The sequence below is a fragment of the Cebus imitator genome, unplaced genomic scaffold (assembly GCF_001604975.1).
Source record: "Cebus imitator isolate Cc_AM_T3 unplaced genomic scaffold, Cebus_imitator-1.0 Scaffold42, whole genome shotgun sequence".
In the NCBI taxonomy this organism is placed as follows: Eukaryota; Metazoa; Chordata; class Mammalia; order Primates; family Cebidae; genus Cebus; species Cebus imitator.
Genome location: NW_016107357.1, coordinates 12,542,483 through 12,548,970, shown reverse-complemented (window position 1 = coordinate 12,548,970; position 6,488 = coordinate 12,542,483). Strand labels below are relative to the sequence as shown.

At 42.1% G+C, this 6,488-nt stretch overlaps 1 long non-coding RNA gene across 1 annotated transcript in view; it reads left to right on the top strand.

Annotated features, from left to right (window-relative positions):
- LOC119470852 overlaps nt 1–3,740 on the top strand; it is an 18,027-nt gene extending 14,287 nt beyond the window's left edge. Inside the window, exon 2 of the long non-coding RNA XR_005199823.1 lies at nt 3,231–3,740. This is a non-coding gene — a long non-coding RNA (uncharacterized LOC119470852). The remainder of the gene's footprint in view (nt 1–3,230) is intronic.
- The last annotated feature ends 2,748 nt before the right edge of the window (nt 3,741–6,488 follow it).

The window sequence follows — 6,488 nt, the reverse complement described above, 5'->3', positions numbered from 1 at the left end:
AAAAAAAAAAAAAAAAAAAAGTAAAAAAAAGAAGACGACTGAGACTATAAAACAGACTAGGACCCATGATTTCTGACTCAGTCCAGATTATTTCTGTAACAAGTTAAAGCATGTGGACAACAAGAATAAAAGTCTTTATGAAGACACTGGAAAAAAATGTTCATATGTAGGAAAAAATAAAGCTATATTGGGGAAAAGGACTAGGAGTACAATCTGTATATTGATTAAACCAGTTTGGTGGCAAAATCAATAAATGTCTTTTATTCGTTAGGTCAAGACCCAAAGGTAACCATAGGCTCTATTAAAAGTCCTCTAACTTTAAACACTGCACAGTTCTTGCCCCTCTGGGGAGGTTTTCCTCTGGAGGCTCCTGACTGCACTTCCTAGTTACAGTTTTCAATATGGATTGGTTCAGTCAGCTCCTCAAAAATACAACCAAACATTCACATAAAGTTACCATGTGACCCAAATTTCATTCCTGGATACACACCCAGAAGAAATGAAAATATGTCCACATAAAAACTTGTAGGCAATGGCTGGGCGCGATAGCTCACGCCTGTAATCCTAGCACTGTGGAGGCCAAGATGGGCGGATCACCTGAGGTCAGGAGTTCAAGACCAGCCTGGCCAACATGGTGAAATCCCAACTCTACTAAAATACAAACATTAGTCGGGCACATGCCTGTAATCCCAGCTACTCAGGAAGCTGAGATGGGGGAATCACTTGAATCCGGGAGACGGTGGTTGCAGTGAGCCGAGATCACGCCCCTGCACTCCTGCCTGGGCAAGAAAGAGAGACTCCATCTCAAAAAAAAAGAAAAGAAAAGAAAAGAAAAAGAAAGAAAGAAAGAAAAAAAACTTGTAGGCAAACGTTTATAGCTAGCATAAAACTCATGACAGCTGAAAAGTGGACGTAATCCAAATGTCCTTCCACTAATGAATGATACTCAAAAATGTGGCATATCCATTCAATGAAATACTATTTAGCAATAAAAACAATGAAGTACTGATACAAGCTACAATATAGATGAACCACATAATTGTTATATTAAGTGAAAGAGGCCAAACACACAAAAGCCTGCATATTTGTATGATTCCATTTATATAAAATGGTCCAAAAACACAAATCCATGGAGACAGGAAGTAGATTACTGGTTGCCTCAGGCTAAGGGGGGGGAATGAACAGTGACTGCAAATGGACACAAGGGTTCTTTCTGGGGTGAAGAAAATAAATGTTCTAAAATTAGATTGTAGTGATGATTGCACAATTCTGTAAATTTACTAAAAATCATTGAATTATACACCTAAAGTGGGTGCATTTTCATGATATATAAATTACACCTCAATAAAACTGTTTTTTGAAAATATAACTCAAATATTTAACAGGTAGAATTCATGACCTAATCAAAATATCATCAGTTGCTGCACAGAATCAAAGGCAGGAACTTTCTATGACAAAATATTCACAGTGACTATCTCCAGCAATTCCACAATAACAATTTTTTTTCTGTTTGCTTAAGCGTATTTTATAAATGTTCTGCACGGACCACATGGCTCTCCTAACAACGACAATGTGGCGGCGGCTGCTATTGTGGTGGTTGTTTTAAATTAAAAGCACAGAAAAATAAATAAAATAAAATAAATTAAAAGCATGGGTAAATTGATTTATAAGACTGCAGTGGGGAAGGCCTTTTAAAATAAGACAGAAAAGCCAAAAGCCTAAAGGCACTCTGCCAAATTTATATAAAATGTTAAAAATGTTGCTGGGGCAAAAACCAAACCAAACAAAAACAAGATCTAAGCACAAAGTTAAAATACACAGGACAAACTAGAGAAAACATTTATTGAACATAATGAAAGACAAAGACTATTTTTCTTAATTTATCAAGCTCAGCCAAATCAGTAAATGCTGAACCCAATGGAAAAAATGAGCAAAGAATATGAATAAACAATTCACAGAAAAAGAAATATTAACTATCGTTTTCCATATAAAAAGATTCTCAACCTTGTTCACTTTGTGGTGAGAGTATAAACTGTTGCCCAGGCTGGAGTGCAATGGCACGATCTCAGCTCACTGCAACCTCAGCCATCCAGGTTCAAGCAATTCTCCTGCCTCAGTCACCCGAGTAGCTGGGATTACAGGCACCTGCCACCACACCCAGCTAGTTTTTGTATTTTTAGTAGAGATGGGGTTTCACCACGTTGGCCAAGGTGGTCTCAAACTCCTGACCTCAGGTGATCCACCCACCTCAACTTCCTAAGGTGCTGGGATTACAGGCATGAGCCACTGAGTCCGGCCAAACTTGTATGATCTTTTTAAAAAGCAATTTGACAAAATCTACCAATACCTTTTTAAGATGTAGTTCCACATTGTGTGACCTGGCACTTTCACTCCTATGAAGTTACGCTCGGCCGAGCGCAGTGGCTCATGCCTGTAATCCTAGCCCTTTGGGAGGCCGAAGTGGGTGGATCACCTGTGGTCGGGAGTTCGAGACCAGCCTGATCAACATGGGGAAACCCCATCCCTACTAAAAACACAAAATTAGCCAGGCATGGTGGCACATGCCTGTAATTCCAGCTACTTGGTTGGCTGAGGCAGGAGAATCGCTTGAACCAGGAGGTGGAGGTTTCGGTGACCTGAGATCAAGCCACTTGCACTCCAGCCTGGGCAACAAGAGCAAAACTCCGTCTCAAAAAAAGAAAAAGAAATTACCCTGTAGACTACACCAACAAAAGTATTCTAAGATAGATATAAGCATTATGTTCATTGCAATGTGGTTATAGTGAGAAAACTAAAACCTGAATATCCATGAGTAAGTAATAGACTAAATAAATTATGCCACCTTACAAGTGGAATTCTATTTAAGAAGTACTAATTACATCTAGATGTGCCAGTGCATAAATATCTCTGAGATATATGAAGTGAAAAAAGAAAATGCAGCAGAATGAATATGGAAAAAAACCCATGTTCTACAAAGATAAGTATATATGTACACAAATTTTTTTTCAGAGATAATGGTTATCTTTGAAATGAAGGACTGCTGGGAAAAAAGGCTATTTGCTTCTCATTTGGACTTTCCCATGCTGTTTTGCACATTTTAAGGCTGTGCCTGCGATTTTTTAAATGTCCACAAAGGCTAGCTAGGAGGTGGGATTATAAACCATTTTTGTTTTCATATTTTTTACTTATCCATATTTAAAAATAACTTAATGGATTTGTTATTTCAACAGATTATTCTTTTCTGCTTGACCTCGAGTTACAGAGATGCCAGATGAAGTCAAAGAGGATACCAGATGCACCCAGGCTGCTGGGGAGGCACGTACGTCTGAGCTGGCCCAGGGCAGCTGTTCTCCAGGGCAGGGCTTGGCCATGGCAGTGGCCCCAACGCCTGCATTCAGCCCAGCCCACCAGGTCACCCCAGTCCAGTCTGTGATGCTCAGATCCCCAAGCAATCACAGGTCTGAGGCCGGAAGAACTATGAGAATGCGCATGGTGATATCGGGCACATGCTCTGAATGAAGGAAGAGAAACCTAAGCACTTCAAGGGGCCGTGTTCAGAGGAGGGAAAAGACAGCAGGGTCTGCGTGTGATCCCTACCTGGACTCTCTTAGAAGCTCCATTATCCTCTTCTTCAATGATGTCTTCCCATTCCAGAATTTCTCACCTTAACCTACTCAGCCTAAGATAATAATCATCTGCGTGCAGAAATGAGTAAATGGGGAATTTTTACTTTTCTGCAATGAGCGTGCATTCTTTTTCTCATCATACAAACCTGTTTTTAGAAAACAATAAATGATGGATATAGGCCCACCTAGATGAAGGTATGCTTTCTACTGGAGTCTGCAGAGAACTTCAACCAGATCTGCTTTGCTCCCACCTGGTAACCCACATTCTCCACTTGGAAATAAGGACAGAAAAAAGCAGGGAGATTAAGGACACGATCAGTGAGGGGGACTTTGAGGACTGGCCATATGTTTCTCCTGGGGAAGGGCTGGGGTGGGAGGGAAGTTACAAGTGGAGGTGGTGAGAGAAAGGGAAGGAAAGAATACCGGTGTGTGCATGCTTTTGGGTCTATTTAACTAGGTTCTCCCAATTTCTCTTCCATCAATCTTTATAGAATTTGCTTTGTATTTGCACTGCTCAGCTCAATCCTGCTGACTTTATCATTTTCTCACGCTGAATCAATATTCGTAAATCAAGGAAGGAAGCAAGGCTAAGTAGGGGTGGTGACAGTACCTCTCAGGCTGGGCACTAGAGGGCAGAAGCTTCCAGGAAATCATCACAGGCAGACCCTCACTTCAAAAAATGCCCAAGGATCTACAACACTGATGAACCTGGAGAACATTATCCTAAGTGAAATCAGCCAGACCCAGAAAGACAAATACTGCATGATCTCACTAGTGCAGAATCTAAAAACATGTCAAGCTCACCATTAACAGAGAGTAGTAGTGTATGGTGGTTACCACGGATTGGTGGATGTTGGTTAAAAGGTACAAACTTTCAGTTATAAGGTGAATAAGGTCTGGAGACTTACAGCCTGGTGACTATAGTTAATAATAATATGTTGTGGAGCACAGTGGCATGCATCTGTAATCCCCACTACTCAGGAGGCTGAGGTAGAGGATTGCTTGAGCCCAGGAATTTGAACGCAGCCTGGCCAATGTAGTGAGATCCTATCTCTAAAAAAGGGGAAAAAATGTATGCTTGAAATTTGCTAGGAAAATAGATCTTAAGCATTTACATCACACAAAAACAAAAGTGATAGATATGTTAATGGCTTGATTGTGGTAATTACCTCACCATGTATACATATATCAAAACATCACATTGTACACCTTAAATGTGTACAATTTTTTTTAAAACAGTTTTTTGCTTCTTGTTGTCCAGGTTGGAGTGCAATGGCGTGATCTCAGCTCACTGCAATCTCTGCCTCCCGGGTTCAAGTGATTTTCCTGCCTCAGCCTCCCAAGTAGCTGGAATTACAGGCATGTACCGCCAAGCCCAGCTAATTTTGCATTTTTAGGAGAGATGGGGTTTCACCATGTTGGTCAGGGTGGTCTTGAAGCCCTAACTCAGGTAATCCACCCACCTCGGCCTCCCAAAGTGCTGGGATTACAGGCGTGAACCACCGCGCCCGGCCTAGTGATTTTTTTTTTAATGCCTAAAAAGGGGAACACTCAACAGCCAATCACGGCCACTACGGCCTGAGGGTCTAAAACCATGTCACCAAGTTGCTCGTTGTTCGATCAAAGTTCTGCCTTATGACGGGGAAAAAACAATCTACGTTAAATTGAATTTTGGCCTTATTAGGCTCATTTGCGTAGGTTATCTTATGTAGACTTGATTTCCGCAAGTGCTACCTCAGGGTCTTGGCTCCAAACTCTCTGATGATTCTTTGGCTATGTCCTGCACAATATTTGTTTCTCTACAGGATGAATGCTGTCCGTGTTAGTGCTGAGAACCAGAGTCTATTCAGGATGGAGGGTGTATACAAAGGAGGGGGAACTGGGGCACAAAGAGAGGAAACTGGTCCCGTTCTTTAGTTTGCTCCCCATTCCGGCCTCGTTTTAACACAAAGGCAGGCGTTGCTGACAGATGTTGTAGGGGACACAGGGAGGTCTTCCACTTCCTGGTTTCAGGTTGAACTCCACGTCACCTTTATCAAAATTCATTGAACAGCCCAAGCTTTTGACCTGATCCTGGCTCTCTCTGTTGTGAGTCCCCATCTGCGGAGTCTCTGCTCCTGGTTGTGACACCTCCTTAGTCATCTTCCGGCATCGGCATCTCTCCTATGGGCACCACTACGTGCCCACAACTGCTGTCCTAACAGTATCTTTCAGCATTTTAATTGTCACCTTCTAGGTTAGCCCCATTTAAAAAGAGGCTTTGTTTCCATCTTGCCTCTGGGATGTAACAGCTCAAACCACAGGGCTCCTTTTGAGCACGCTACCAAATCATGTGGCTCCAGGAAATTCTTCACTTTCCCACCATTTGCTGTTAATCAGTAAACTCCAAAGTTCCTAGTACTCCTGGCTGGGGGATTCAAAACAAGCCCAAGGCAAGATTCTGACTTTCAAAAAAACTAGCACACACACAGAACAGAAGAGTAATTCAGAATGAGATTTTAGGACAATAATTTTTAAAGTTACTTTTTAAATAAATAACCAACCATGCCTGTAAAGAAGGCCATTATAGGCTGAGCGCTGTGGCTCATGCCTGCAATCCTAGCACTTTGGGAGGCCAAGGCCGGCAGATCATGAGGTCAGGAGATCGAGACCATCCTGGCTAACACAGTGAAGCCCCGTCCCTACTAAAAATACAAAAAAGTAGCCGGGCGTGGTGGCAGGTGCCTGTAGTCCCAGCTATTCGGGACACTAAAGCAGGAGAATCGCTTGAACCTGAAAGGTGGAGGTTGCAGTGAGCCGAGATCACACCACTGCACTCCAGCCTGGGCGAAAAGTGAGACTTAGTCTCAAAAGAAAAAAATA